Raw genomic sequence first — 16,383 nt, forward strand, 5'->3', positions numbered from 1 at the left:
GGGATCCCACTCGACCGTCCAACCCGGAGGGAGCTGGGGCGGCCAAGTGCCAGCGGAAGAAGGCTCGGGAGCAGGAACTTCACCTGAAAACAGGAGCCACAACAAGGCTGAGCTACTAAGCTCAACAAGACTTAACCGACAGGGAGTAAAGCTACTCCACACTTCAAGACATGCAAGGCTCTTTGGCTGAGGGGTTTTGTTTGCCAAAAGCACTAAGTAAAACCCTATTTTCAAGTTTTAGCTCCGGTTCTAAGTTCATTATCCGGTCTAAGTTTTGCAACCTATTCTAAGCAATGATAGAACCAACCAAGGTATGTGCAGAACTAAGATAGTTGCTAACTAAGATGGCAAGAGGAAGTGTGTATCTCCTTAATAAAGCTGTGTTGTGTTGCATTGTCGGCAAGAGTCGCATTTGAGGATTTAACATGTGCGTTCCCACCTGTTTGGAATACTTCTGAGGTTATGGAATTAATGGAACGTTGGCTCTTACAGATGGCGCACCGCACCAGATCTGGCTCTGTGCCCAGCAGCAGCGAGCAGAGGCAGGATCTTCCTCCGCCTCCGCCCCCGTCTTCGCTGGAAGCCATCCTAGCGGCTCAGACGGAGCTGCTAAGGCACATTGTACAGGGGCACCAACAGCAGCCCCATGGAGGGAGAGCTCATCAACTACCTCAAGTTGCTCGTTCTGAGGACTTCTTAAGCACGCAGCCCCCGACCTTCCACAAGACGGAAGACCCGCTCAATGCAGATGCATGGGTTCGTACGATCGAATCCAAGTTCGAGCTCCTCACCGCCCAGTGCCCCAACCCTAACAAAGCCCGGTTTACGGCTCAACAGCTGCGTGGTTCCGCCCGGCTTTGGTGGGATCACTACCATGCTATGTTGCCGGCCGACCATGCTGTCAGCTGGAACGAGTTCAAGACCGCATTCAGAGGGCATCACATTCCAGAAGGTCTTCTAGAATGCAAGCTCAACGAGTTCCTGGCCCTTACCCGGGGAAATCGAGATGTCCTGCACTATGCGCAGGCTTTCAATGATCTGTGCCGGTACGCTGGGTACCATGCGGACACAGATGAGAAGAAGTGGGACAGATTCCGCAGAGGGCTAAGCTTGGAGCTCAGAGAGAGGTTGAACCCCATTAAGGTTGATACCTACAACGAGTTGGTGAATCTGGCCATCTCCCAAGAGGACTGCATGCAGGCTCTCAAAGCCGACCAGAAGAGAAAGGCCTCCGTGGAATTTCCGAGCCCGCCCGCTCGAAGGTTCAGGATGGTTCCTCCACAAGCGCCCAGCCGACCCCTGTAGTCGGGAAGATGGGTTGCCCGACGCCCACCAGCGGCACCTCGTTTTCCTGGTTTCCAACCACAGGCGCCCTGGCCGACCCTAGCGCCACCACCGCGTCCTGCAAATGGTAACCGCTGCTTCAGCTGCGGCAATGCAGGGCATTTTGCTAAGGACTACCCCCGGAACAAGAATCAGCAGCCTGGCCAGAACCCCATGGTGAACAGAGGAGCCTCCCATAGCTTCATCGGGAGTAAGACTAGAGAAAGATGTGAGCTGAGTGTCGGTCACACTAAAGGATCATATGTGATCTCCACTCCAGGAAGGAAGATAGCCTCAAACAAGATCGTTACCCTTGTACCTATCCAGCTAGGCTAAACTCTTTTTAAGGAAAATCTCATCATCCTTGACCTTGAAGGAATAGATATCATCCTTGGGATGGATTGGATGACCAGACACCAAGTGGTGCTAGATGCAGCTGCCCGAACTCTCTACATCAACTCACCCTTTCATGGCAGTTCTACCCTACCCTTGAACCCCCCTAAGTACGCACTTCCTTGTGCGTACCCTATGTCAGAAGCCCGGATAGAAAGCCTTCCTGTTGTCTGTGAGTACCCGGATGTGTTTCCATATGACTTGCCCGGCATGCCGCCAGACAGAGATATCGAGTTCGCCATTGAACTGTAGCCTGGCACCGCTCCGATATCCAAGAGACCCTATCGGATGCCACCTGTTGAGCTGGCCGAGTTAAAAACCCAGTTGAAGGATCTGTTGGAAAAAGGTTTTATCCAACCCAGCACTTCACCTTGGGGTTGCCCAGCCCTGTTTGTGAAGAAGAAGGACGGGAGTCTACGCATGTGTGTGGACTACCGACCCCTCAATGCGGTGACTGTCAAGAACAAGTACCCACTTCCCCGCATTGATGTTCTGTTTGATCAGTTAGCTGGAGCAAGAGTGTTCTCCAAGATCGATCTTCGTTCAGGTTATTACCAAATCAAGATCCGACCATGCGACATTCCCAAAACTGCCTTCTCCACAAGATATGGACTCTACAAGTACCTGGTCATGTCGTTTGGACTCACCAATGCACCTGCCTATTTCATGTATCTCATGAATTCGGTGTTCATGCCCGAGTTGGACAAGTTCGTGGTGGTGTTCATTGATGATATTCTGGTGTACTCCAAGAGTGAAGAAGAACATGTCGAACATCTTCATGTGGTTCTCCAACGGTTGAGAGATCATCAGCTCTATGCCAAATTATCCAAGTGTGAATTTTGGTTAGAGAGTGTCAAGTTATTGGGACACACCATTTCTCGGGATGGCATAGCAGTTGACCCCAGCAAGGTACAGGAAGTCATGGACTGGAAGCCGCCCACCTCAGTTCACCAGATCCGAAGTTTCCTTGGACTAGCAGGCTACTATCGACGCTTCATTCTGGATTTCTCCAAGATAGCAAGGCCGGCGACTGAGCTGTTGAAGAAAGAAGTCAAATTTGTGTGGGAAAACAAGTGTGAAGAAGCGTTCAACACTTTGAAACACTTGCTGACCTCAGCCCCAGTTTTGGCTCAACCCGACCCTTCTAAGCCATTTGACATATACTGTGACGCCTCTGGCACTGGACTTGGGTGTGTTCTTATGCAAGACCACCGAGTCATTGCCTATGCCTCGCGGGCGTTACGACCTCATGAGCTGAATTACCCGACCCATGATCTTGAGTTGGCAGCAGTGATTCATGCCTTAAAGATATGGAGACACTATCTGATGGGCACCCACTGCAACATCTACACCGACCACAAGAGCCTCAAGTACATCTTCACTCAAGCCGACCTCAACATGCGCCAAAGAAGATGGTTGGAGTTGATTAAAGATTATGATTTGGAAGTGCACTATCACCCCGGCAAGGCCAACGTGGTGGCCGATGCACTTAGTCGCAAGACTCACTGCCATTGCTTGATATCAACCAACTTCACAGACACCGTGTGGCAGGAGCTGGGAAAGCTCAGTTTGGAAATTGTTTCCCATGGAACCCTCGGCCACCTATCTTTTGAGTCTGTCCTGGAAGACCAAATTGGGTCAGCACAGCTAGAGGATGAGGAAGTAAGGCGGATCAAAAGGAAGATTTCATTGAAAGATGAAGGGTATAAGCAATTCCGACAGGGTGAGAATGGGAGAATGTACTATGGAAACCGACTGGTTGTACCATCCGACCCCAATCTGAGAAAGCAAATCCTAGATGAAGCTCATCTCTCCAAGTTCTCAATCCATCCTAGTAGCAATAAAATGTATCATGATCTCCGTCAAATCTTCTAGTGGAGTGGGATGAAGCCAGAAATTGCACGGTATGTTTCAGAATGTGACACCTGCCAACGTGTCAAGGCCAGCCATTTAAAGGTAGCGGGTACCCTGCAGCCGCTACCTATTCCCTCTTGGAAATGGGAAGACATCAGCATGGACTTCATTGTTGGACTACCCCTTACATCGCAGCGGCATGACTCCATCTGGGTAATTGTGGACCGCCTTACCAAGTCTGCCCACTTCCTTCTTGTCCACACCACCTACACAGCCAAGAAGTATGCGGAGTTGTATCTTGACCACATTGTTTCCTTGCACGGTGTGCCTAGGACAATCATCTCTGATCGAGGAGTTCAGTTTGTAGCACGTTTTTGGGAACAGCTACAAGCATCAATGGGCACCAAGCTCATTCATAGCTCAACTTACCACCCTCAAACCGATGGTCAGACCGAAAGAGTAAATCAGACCCTTGAAGACATGTTGAGAGCTTGCGTCATTCATTATGACAAAAATTGGGATAAGTGCTTACCATTGGCAGAGTTCTCCTATAACAATAGCTACCAGACTAGCTTGAAGATGGCACCGTTTGAAGCCTTATATGGCCGGAGATGTTGGACGTTGTTGAATTGGTCACAAGCTGGAGAAAGACAAACCTATGGCCCTGACTTAGTAATAGAAGCAGAAGAACAAGTGAAGATAATTCAAGCAAATCTCAAGGCCGCCCAATCTCGACAGAAGAGTTACTCCGACAAGAGAAGAAGGCCCCTGCAGTTTGATATTGGTGATCATGTGTATCTTCGAGTCTCCCCGACCAAAGGAGTGCAACGGTTTGGAGTAAAAGGGAAATTGGCTCCCCGTTACATTGGCCCTTATGAGATTGTGGAAATTTGTGGACCCGTTGCTTACCGAATCCAACTTCCTGAACAGCTTTCAGCCATACATGATGTTTTCCATGTCTCCCAGCTGAAGAAATGTGTCCAAGTCCCAACCGAGATCTTAGAGCAAGGGCAACTTCAAATCGAGCCCGACCTGACCTATGCTGAGTACCCGGCCAAAGTTCTTGACCATAAGAAGAGGCGCACCCGACGCCAGGTGGTGAAAATGTACAAGATCCTATGGAATAACCACACAGAGGATGAAGCAACATGGGAGACAGAAGAGTATTTGAACAAGCATTTCCAAGGTTTTCTTTCCAGCCAAGGAGGTAAGGATTGCACACCCCCACTGTTTAACCCTACACCCGAATCTCGGGACGAGATTCTTTTTAAGGGGGGTAGGCTGTGACGACCGACCCCAAATCTTTCGAGTTAATCTTAATCCGAGTCCTTGATCCTCTCTCTCTCTTGGCTCCCCTGAGCTTAAGTGCTCAACCTCCAGTTCCGATCCCGACCCCTGAGAACTCAACCCCTTCCGCCGGTTCCTAAATCCCGACCCCTGAAAACCCAACCAGGACCACCGATTCCTTCTAAGTCTCCACAACAGTGTCCCTTCTCAATCTTGAGCAGAGGACAAACCGAGACTGATCGGTGGACCCGCAATCTTTCCCCCGAATCTCCCGAGATAGACGCACTCGAGCGGCCTGCACCACTTCAGAGTTTCCCCATCGCGTGGCTCAACTCCTCCGACCCCCGCCGCTCCGCCCCGTCGCCGGCCGCGACCGGATGGATTCCCGCCCCCCTTCCCCAATCGCAGCGGAAGCCCCTCTGCAACCCTTTCTGCAGCGCCTCGCAGCTCGCGCCCATCATCACCTCGCCAGACCACCGGCTGCCAGGCCCGATGCCTCCCGGCTTTTCTGCCGCCTCTCCACAATCGCGCCGCCCCAGACTGCGCTACGTGACGATTCCTGCTTCGCCAACCCCGACCCCGGCCGCGATAGCCCCTTTGCCGCCTTGTCAGAGCTGCTCCCCGACAAACCACTACTTCGCGCTCGCCCGCGCAGCCGCAGCCGCCTGTCTCATCACCTGTGCAACCTCGCTTATAGCGACGTTCTCCCTGTCACAGCGATCAGATCCACCGCACGACGACGCCCGCCTCCGCCAAACCGCAACCACCGGCAAAACCGCGCCTGCGCTGCCCTGTCTCCAATACCCAATGGCTGAAGGTGTCATCCCCGAAGTCCTGTCCCACCGCCCATCACTGCTCAATCGCCGCCATGGCACCGCACTCCATCTCTTTTCTTCCCGATCTTCGTGCTGCTCCAACCCTCTCTCTCCCGCGCAGCTATAAAAGGGAACGCCCGAGTCCTACTGGAGTCCCCATCGCCATCGCTGCCTTACCGCCTTGTTCCTTTGTTTCGTGCTCGAGCACTGCCACCTAGGTTCCTGAGAAACTCTCCTCTCCTCTTCTCCCCAATCCACCCAGCCGCTTGCTCCTCCGCGCTGTGCTAGAGCTTGCTTGTTGTCCACAAGAAGCACCGCCACCGCCGGAGCACCGCCGGACATCGCCGCCGCCCAAGTCTTAGTGCTTCAGTCCTTCCGCTCGACTCTGCTCCTTCCCGACCCCTAAGCTTCACCTATAAACCGAAGGTAAGCTGCCGACCCCTTTGTCCGTCTCGCTCGACCCTCTCTGTTCGTCCGACCCCTTTTCCGCCTCGTCCGACCCTCTCTGTTCGTCCGACCCCTTTTCCGCCTCGCCCGACCCTGTCTGTCCGCCTGACCCCTTTTCCACCTCGCCCGACCCTGTCTGTCTGCCCGACCCGTTTTCCACCTCGCCCGACCCTGTCTGTTTCGCCGACCCTTTTCCGCCTCGCCCGAGGACTCGGCTGTATCCTTTTCCTTGACCCGAGGGTGTAACAGCTGCCATTTGAGACATTACAATGAATTTGAGCAATTAGAAGCAATTCCAAAAGAAAAAGAAAAGAAATTGGCAAAAAAAATCAAATTCGGTCAAATTTGACCGAAATTTGAATTTCAAATTCGAAATTCAGAAAAACTTGTCAAACATATGGAATACAAGTGTAAGAGTGTTTGGAATTGAGGGATCAAAAATTTGGAATTGAAATAGTGCTAATTATCTCAAAGGAATCAGTGAAAAGAAAAAGAAAAAGGATGTTCACTGTTCACCATCCGAAAACAGCAGTCCAGAAAAACAGCAGCAGAGTCTGTTTTCAAAATTAATTTCTGGCGAATTTTGCAACTAAGTGCACCAAGACAACTACACTATACTGAAGTATGAACCTTGGACTACAATATTCATGTGTTGTTGGTCAGGAATAGTGAAGGGAAGGAAGTCAAACTCAAGCTCAAAGTCAGCACAAAATCACAGTTAACTGACAAGCCTGAAAATGGCTAAGTCTGAACAGCAGCACGACATCAACTTTGGAATTAAATTCAGAGCAATGTAGCTAAAAGAGGGTACTTGTTCATGAGCAAAATGGAACATTGGGACATTGTAGAGCATATTTGAGAAGAAGTTGGACTGTGGGAAGGAGGATTGGACCACTAAATCAAGTCACAAAGCAAGGTCAGTAACACTGTCATAACTGACGAACTGAATGTCAGTTTCTTCAGTGAACTTCAAAGGAAACCGAGAAACAAATCAAAATTGAAGTGAATTTGATGTTTATCTCGAGCCAGAGCCAAAACAAAAGATGACGGGCTCGAGATTATCTCCAACTTCTGTTAAGGCGCTGGAGGCCGTCGGATTGAAGATCGACCACGACTCGGTTCTGAAGATCACGGGCGGTGACAGAGCACTAGACGTGTCGCCGCCGCCGTCGTCGGTCGACCGCCAAAGCGATGAGCTAGGCTACCTCCTCACCACGCAAACCTACGGGTAGGCCACGGTGTCGTCCATGCGCGTGGTGAAACCCTTGAATATTTACTGCTCCCGCGTCGCCGTTTCACCGTCTTCCTTTTTACCGCCGCCAGCACTTCTCTGTTGAGCACCGCCGCCAAGCAAAATTCCACCGCCACATCTCGCCTCCCGTCGATTCCTCTCGCCCACTCCTCCACAGACACCCCAGCTGCACCCCAGGCTAGTTGTTGTCCAACATCCATGCCGGAGTAGCCGTGCTCGCCGCCGCTTCTGTCCGCCGCCGTCACGCCGCCCGCTCACGGTGAGAACCACCTTGCGCTGCTTCTCTTCTGTCTTGAGTAGTCATAGTCAAGTCTCTAGGGTCCTAGGATGGAGTAGAGGTAGTTGTTTGAGTCGGTTGAGCCGTTGTCATGAGTAGCCACAGCCGGCCGAGGGAGTCGCCGCCCGTCGCCGTTGAGGGGATGGCTCCGGCCATCTCCCGGGGAGCTGTTGCCGCGCGCGGGGCCGTATAGGTGTAAAGGTGGTGTTGCAACCTAGTCCCGCCGCCGGGAGGACGCCGGCCGGCGAGCCGCGCCGCCCCCTGTCTCGGGCAAGTTTTGGCGGGAGGTAGGAGAAGAGCCTGGGCGCTCGGGCCCGCGCGTCAGTGGAGAAAGAAGGGGGGGAAAGGCGCAGCAGCAGGCAGGCCGGGCGCACGGTCGGTGGTGGGCCGGCGCGTCGGAGGCCCAGGAGGCAGCGCGCGGTCGGCTGGAATCGGAAAGAAGCTGGAGGCCCAAAGCAGTAGCAGGCCGACGTCGCGAAAAAGGAAAAAGAAAAAGGGCCGACGACCCAGTGGGAGCCGGCCAGTTTTCACATAGAAAAAGAAAAAGGGAGGTGGGCCGAGAGGCTGGTGTTGGGCCGAAGAAAAGAAAGAAAAGGAAAAATCGGCCCGCGGGGCCCGTCGGGGGGAAGAAAAGAGCCGGCGGGTAGATTGAATAGGAAAAGGTGGGGTCCGCGCCGTGGGGCCCAGCGTGCGTGAGAGAGGGTAGAGAAGGGTTGAGTAAGAAAATTTTTCCGGATGATTTTCGGGAAAAATTAGATTCCTTTAGGTAAATAATTCGTTTAAATCCGTTTTACACCTTTTTAATCACAGAAATTTGTAGGAGTGTCCAAAATTAGTGAAACCAATTTTGTTAGGCTTGTTTTATTTTCCTTTATGCATAAAAATTTTTACACCCTAGGAAAATAATAAAAATTCTAGTATTTATTTAATGCCTTCCTTTTAAGGTAATTAAATAAATACTTAATATTTATAAAATGTATAAAATATAAATAACACTTTATTAATCACAAATAATTCTTAACTCATAGGAAATTAGATTTTAAAGTTAGGAAAGAATTACCACTTTTTCTAAAAATAAAAGAAAACGCTATAAGGAGGGTTAAATAAGAAAAATAAAAATTGTAGGTTAATCTTTTTAGATTTTTCTGTGTTGGCTTGCAACTTTATCATGATAAGTCGTATAGTCCTTGTTGGCTTGCAACTTTATTATGAAGGAAAGTTGTATAGTCTGTTATTCAAAAATTTTGCATTCTAACCCCTGCATGTATTATACCGTAGATCCTGAAGCACCGGAAGCAGTTTATTGGGAATTTTCAGAAGGACCTTCGGAGTCCGAAGAGGTGTTTGAGTTCGTTCCCTGTGAAGCCAATCCGTCAGAATCTACTAATCTTTTTAGCGAACAAGGCAAGCCCCGGTGCATTTATACCTATCTATTTTGGAGTTGTTATTTCATGTGACTAGTTATAGGTTATTTGCTTATGGTATGCACTAAGTCTAGGAGTTGATTGAAACCTATTCTTGTGTATGATCATGCCTTGTTTTAAGGACATTTTTGCCACTTGTTCAAACCTTAGAAAATACCCCAGTCTAGAATTGCTTACTTGCTTACATGCTTGGTTTACCAACCTTAAGGAAAACTCTTAAGTCATACATGTTGCTTATAAAGGATACCTTGGAAAGTGAAAACGGACAGAAGCTAGAGATGTAGTTCTGTCTGCTAGATTAATTTGATTAACGCCCGATTCGTTGTCTTAACCTTTGATCAAGTGATAAGCATCTGATCACTTACTGGGTATGGGACCAGTAAAGCCCAGTAGGTTAGTAAACTTTGTGATCAGGAATACTTTGTACCCGCGCTTGACGTGCTGGAGATTGGCAGGGGTGTAGCCTGAAACTCACATGGAGATCGGGCCAGACGTGGGGTCCCATGTGGGGGTGCATCCCTGGGTCCGGGTAGTCGTATTCCTAATCATTGATTTTGCTAATCGAGAGGTTCTTAGATACGACTTGGACAGTCGTATAAAGCTGGTGATCAGGGTACACTCCTGCAGGATGTAATTAGATCCGGATCGCCGCAATTCTCGGTTATGAATGCACTTGATCACCGTTGAGCATCGTAGTATCAATTCATGAAATATGTATCTTCTGTTATCAAGTGATGTATGATTTAATAGCTATGGTTGCTTTTACTTCTGTTATCATTTAGAATGGTTAGGTAATAACTTAACTCAAATAAAAGATAAAACTAAGGCCTTACTCGTAGTAAGCTTTTCGGCAAAAATGGTGTCAACCAAGCACACCCAAAAGCTGGCATGCATTCTAAAGAAAACTATTTATATTGGTTAGTCGGGTAAGACTTGCTGAGTACCCCGTACTCATGGTTTTCCCCTTGTGGCTATCTTTTAGAAGCTTCACAGGAGGCTACAGAGGAGGAGACCCCGAAGCCCTAGGGTATTGACTGGAGTCTTACAATACCCTAGAGAAAAGTCTACCTACGCATCTTCTCCTGAACTATTTATGTTTAAATCTTAGAGCTTGTCTAACACTGCATCACTAAGTTTGTTTCAACCTATGTCCTGTAATAACTCGTACCTTTTATATATGTATATAAAAATGTAATGTTTGTTGATATTATCCCATCGCGGATATTATCCTGATGTATGGTTATGAAACACGCCGTGGATCCTTCGAGGAGTCCTAGGGACACTCGACGGACTACCAGACTTATGCTGTTTTAGGTGCGTTTCGGATAATTGCTGTTTCGACAGCGATTAGGCGCACTTAAACCAGCTTAAGTTGGGCGGTTCCGCCACAGATGGTATCAGAGCCGTAGGTTGGGATAATCAACAGATATTACCTTTTAAACACTAAGACTCTATTTTAAATAATAAAAACAGGAGTCACAGGTGGCAGTAGTGTTAACTGGTTGATTGTTTTGCAGATGCTAACTGTTTGCTGCGTGTCACTAGTATTCGGTAGTTTATTATTTAGGGAGAGATTACGATGCCACCAATTTTCCTACAAGTGTGTATATGAGTCTGAAAGTACGTAGGAATCGTTGCATCATGTTTGCATTGCATGTTTTAAAACTTTTGGGTTTGGTGAGTGCCGTTAGGCCTGACCCCGTTTCTTTTATAGGATGTTTGAAGAAGGCTACACGGATAAGGATGGGTGGACCCGCGGTCACTACTTAGATAAACCGGGATTCGTGCAGTTGCTTTGGAAAACACTACAAGAGTTGGGTTTTCATAATCCCCCGGAGTATTATTGGAGAAAAGAAGATACTGGCCACAAGCAATATTGCACGGTGTATGTGCATATCCCGGACGATGACACCCGACCTAATTGGCGTTTGGAGGAAGTGATGGAGTCGGGTTTTGAGTTCAACGACACCATAGAGAGGGCAGCCATGACAACTCTTACTCAGCTATGTGAGAACCACAAGGTGGAGGTAGGGTCGAGCTCCGCTCGATTCTATCCAATCAAGCATCAAGACGACAGGGTATGGAGGAGGAGGATTAAAGCTTTGAAGAACACATCCCGAGTGGAGCACGATGTGTTGGTGGCTGCTGCTTCTGATTATATGACCGCTATGTACAACTTACATTAAGCTTGCATCAGAGAATATTATAATCAGAGGCAGAAGAACGAAGATGCTAAGATGGAAGTGATGGGTGCCTGATATGACAAGGAGATGTACAAGAAGGCAGCAATGGCAAGAGAGCATGAGATGGAAAAGGCAATGCGAGAGCAATCCAGAAGGATTGAAGATTATGAAGAAAAACTTAGAGTGATGCAAGGGTTCATCGAAGCCAACAGGAGCATGGCGGATAGAGCAAGGGAAGAAGCTGAATCAAATGTCCACAGGCTGGAGGCGGAAAGGTCCCAACAGCTAGACAAGATTCTGTCACTTCGTCTACCCTTGGAAGAAATGCAGGCTCAGGCACCTGCACAAAATATTGTCAATATCCCACCACCTCCCCCACCAGAAGAGCCTCAACCACCGAACCCGGAGGAAGCAGATCAATTAGTACCAGTGATAGAAGTAGAAGAAGATCCGGTGCCACCAGTAGATCCTGAGATAGATCTATATGCTCATGAGAATCTGGAGGGTTTTGACGTGGATATGGAGGACGACCAGGGTGAAGTCCCTGCGGGAAATCAACAGTTCGCTTGGGCCAATGCCAATGCCGATGGACTAGATCCTCAGGGCTATGGACCCATGCAACAATGGGGAGAAGAAGAACCAGAAGGCGGGGAAGAAGAAGAGGATCCTGAAGAAATGGAAGGAAACTCTGGAATTAGCACCTCTGATACTTCCCGCACTTGGAGCGACTTCGGGCCGGAGTCCGGAAGTGAAAATTCTGTCAATCAAGCCCCACCTGTTGCTCCCCCAGGACAAACCTTGATGACCTTGGACCAAGACGTCCTGCAGGAAGCCATGGCTCGACTGGGACTAAATGCCGAAGAATTGGGACTTTTTCCCTTATGATGGTTGAAGTGGACTTGGTTTGAAAGTGTTGTAATATATTCTTGTAAGATATGTGTGTTGGACAAGTGGTACAAAGGGGCTTTGTAAAAATTAATTCCAAGGCATGTATTATAAATAAGTATGTGTATAAGTATGGTTTGAATGTGAGCAGGTTGTGATGTGTGACATGTTAGTGTGCAGAAAATTGTTGATAAAATGCACCTTAGATATTAATATCCTATTTACTCTTGGCAGCATGACGGATCCCAGAGGACCACGAGCTTCAGGTTCTGGAGGTCAGGAAGAGGATTTACCAAGAGCACCCACGCTAGCTGATGCCATAGCCAGTCTTATGAATTCTGGGGCAGAACAAGCCCGATTACTTCAGATGATCGTACAAAACACTGGCAACGGTGGACGTAGGCAAAGGCCGGAGCAGGGTGTATCCTACACCCAATTTCTGGAAACCCGTCCCCCAGTATTCCTGAAGGCTGAACATCCACTGGAAGCTAACGAGTGGCTTCAAGCTATGGAACAAAAGTTTTGAGTAATCCCCCAATGTTCTGCCACTCAGAAGGCCGAATTTGCAGGGCTTCAGCTTCAAGGTCCCGCAGCAACTTGGTGGACCAGTCATCTGGCCAGGCAGCCAGTGGGTAGGGAAGTCACATGGGAGGATTTTAAGGAAGCTTTCTGTAATAGTTGCCATTTGAGGCATTACAATAACTTTGAGAAATTAGAAGCAATTCCAAAAGAAAAAGAAAAGAAATTGGCAAAAAATTCAAATTCGGCCAAATTTGACCGAAATTTGAATTTCAGAAAAATTTGTCAAACATGTGGAATACAAGTGTAAGATTATTTGGAACTGAGGGATCAAAAATTTGGAACAGAATTAGTGCTAAATATCTCAAAGGAATCAGAGAAAGAAAAAGAAAAGGGACGTGTACTGTTCACCGTCCGAAAACAGCAGTCCAGAAAAACAGCAGCAGTGTCTGTTTTCAAAATTGATTTCTGGAGAATTTTGCAACTAAGTGCACCAGGACAACTATACCATATTGAAGAATGAACTTTGGACTACAAGAATTGGGTGTTGTTGGCCAGGATCAGTAACAGGAAGGAAGTCAAACTCAAGCCCAAAGTCAGCACAAAATCACAGTTAACTGAAACTCTGAAAATGACTAAGTCTGAAACCGAGAGTATAAGGTCGATTTTGAATTCAAATTCAGAGCAATGTGGATCAAGAAAGGTAGGCATTCATGAGCAAAATGGAACTTTGGGACATAGTAGAACATGTTTAGGAAGAAGTTGGACTGGGAAAGGAAGGATTGGACCACTAAATCGAAGCACCAAGAGAGATCAGCGCCACTGTCAAACTGACGAACTGAATTTCTGATTCAGTCAAATTCAGAACAAACTCGAGCAACATCTCCCAATTTCCGCTGGTTTGATGATTATCTCAGGATGGAGCCGAAATAAAAGATGGAGAGTTTGAGATTATCTCCAACTTCTGTTAAGGCGCTGGAGGCCGTTGGATTGAAGATCGACCATGACTCGGTTCTGAAGGTCACGGGCGGTGACAGAGCATCCAGACGTGTCGCCGCCGCTGTCGTCGGTCGACCGCCAGAGCGACTAGCTAGGCCACCTCCTCACCACGCAAGCCTACGGGTAGGCCACGGTGTCGTCCATGCGCGGGGCGAATCGCATGAATAATTACTGCTCCCGCGCCGCCGTTTCACCGTCTCCCTTTTTACCGCCGCCAGCTTCTTCTCTGTCAAGCACCGCCGCCGAGCAAATGCCACCGCCACATCTCGCCTCCCGTCGATTCCTCTCGCCCACTCCTCCACAGACACCCCAGCTACACCCCAGACCAGTCGTTGTCCCACATCCATGCCGGAGTAGCCGTGCTCGCCGCCGCTTCTGTCCGCCGCCGTCGCGCCGCCCGCTCACGGTGAGAAGCACCTTGCGCTACTTCTCTTCTGTCTTGAGTAGTCGTAGTCAAGTCTCTAGTGTCCTAGGATGGAGTAGAGGTAGTTGTTTGAGTCGGTTGAGCCGTTGTCGTGAGTAGCCACGACTGGCCGAGGGAGTCGCCGCCCGTCGCCGTGGAGGGGATGGCTCCGGCCATCTCCCGGGGAGCTGTTGCCGCACGCGGGGCCGTATAGGTGTAGAGATGGTGTCACGACCTAGTCCCGCCGCCGGGAAGGCGCCGGCCGGCGAGCCGCGCCGCCCCCTGTCACGGGTGTGTTTTGGCGGGAGGTAGGAGAAGGCGCTGGAGCCGGGGCCCGCGCGTTAGTGGAGAGAAAGGAGGCGCAGCAGGAGCAGGCAGGCCGAGCGCGGTCGGTTGCTGGGCCGCGACCTTGAGGCCCAGTGACGCGCGCGCGCGATCGGCCGGAAAAAGAAAAAGGGCCGGCGTGTCGTGCAAGCCTGGTGAAGCAGGCCGGAGTCGCGAAAGAAAAGAGGAAAAATAAAAAAAGGGGCGTTGGGCCGGTGTTGGGCTGCAGAAGAAGAAAGAATAAGAAAATCGGCCCGCGGGGCCCGTCAGGGAGAGGAGATAAGGCCGGCGGGTAGAAGGAATAGGAAGAGTGGGGTCCGCGCCGTGGGGCCCAGTGTTCGTGAGAGAGGGTAGAGAGTGGGTGAGTAAGAAAAGTTTTCCGGGTGATTTTCGGGAAAAATTAGGTTTCCTTTAGTAATTTAATTCGTTTAAATCCGTTTTACACCATTTTAATCACAGAAATTTATAGGAGTGTCCAAAATTAGTGAAACCAATTTTGTTAGGCTTGTTTTATTTTCCTTTATGCATTAAAATTTTTACACCCTAGGAAAATAATAAAAATTTGGGTATTTATTTAATGCCTTCCTTTTAAGGTAATTAAATAAATACTTAATATTTATAAAATGTATAAAATGTGAATAACACTTTATTAATCACAAATAATTCTTAACCCATAGGAAATTAGATTTTCAAGTTAGGAAATAATTACCACTTTTTCTTAAAATTAAAAGAAAAAGCTACAAGGAGGGTTAAATAAGAAAAATAAAAGTGTAGGTTAATCTTTTTAGACTTTTGTGTGTTGGCTTGCAACTTTATCATGATAAGTCGTATAGTCCTTGTTGGCTTGCAACTTTATCATGAAGGAAAGTTGTATAGTCTGTTATTCAAAAATTTTGCATTCTAACCCCCTGCATGTATATATGACGTAGATCCAGAAGCACCGGAAGGAGATTTTTGGGAATTTTCAGAAGGACCTTTGGAGTCCGACGAGGTGTTTGAGTTCGTTCCCTGTGAAGCTAATCCGTCAGAATCTACTAATCTTTTTAGCGAACAAGGCAAGCCCCGGTGCATTTATACCTATCTACTTTGGAGTCGTTATTTCATGTGACTAGTTGTAGGTTAATTGCTATATGTATGCACTAAGTCTAGGAGTGGATTGAAACCTATTCTTGTGTATGATCATGCCTGATTTAAGGACATCTTTGCCACTTGTTCAAACCTTAGAAACTACCCAAGTCTAGAATTGCTTACTTGCTTACATGCTTGGTTTACCAACCTTAAGGAAAACTCTTAAGTCATACATGTTGCTTATGAAGGATAGCTTGAAAATTTGGAAGCGGACAGAAGCTAGAGATGTAGTTCTGTCTGCTAGATTAATTTGGTTAAGGCCCGATTCGTGTCTTAACTTTTGATCAAGTGATAAGCATCTGATCACTTACTGGGTATGGGACCAGTAAAGCCCAGTAGATTAGTAAATTCTATGATCAGGAATGCTTCGTACCCGCGCTTGACGTGCTGGAGATTGGCAGGGGTGTAGCCTGAAACTCACATGGAGATCGGGCCAGACGTGGGGTCCCATGTGGGGGTGCATCCCTGGGTCCGGGTAGTCGTATTCCTAATCATTGACTTTGCTATTCGAGAGGTTGTTAGATACGACATGGACAGTCGTATAATGCTGGTGATCAGGGTACTCTCCTGCAGGATGTAATTAGATCCGGATCGCCGCAATTCTCGGTTATGAATGCACTTGATCACTGTTGAGCATCGTAAGTATTAATTCATGCAATATATATAATCTCCTGTTGTCAATAAATGTATGATTTAACAGCTATGGTTGCTTTTACTTTGGTTATCATTTAGAATGGTTAGGTAATGACTTAACTCAAATAAAAGATAAAACTAAGGCCTTACTCGTAGCAAGCTTTTTCGGCAAAAGTTGTGTCAACCAAGCACACCCAAAGGCTGACATGCATTCCAAAGAAAACTATTATATTGGTT

This window comes from Setaria italica, chromosome II, assembly GCF_000263155.2.
Source record: "Setaria italica strain Yugu1 chromosome II, Setaria_italica_v2.0, whole genome shotgun sequence".
In the NCBI taxonomy this organism is placed as follows: domain Eukaryota; kingdom Viridiplantae; phylum Streptophyta; class Magnoliopsida; order Poales; family Poaceae; genus Setaria; species Setaria italica.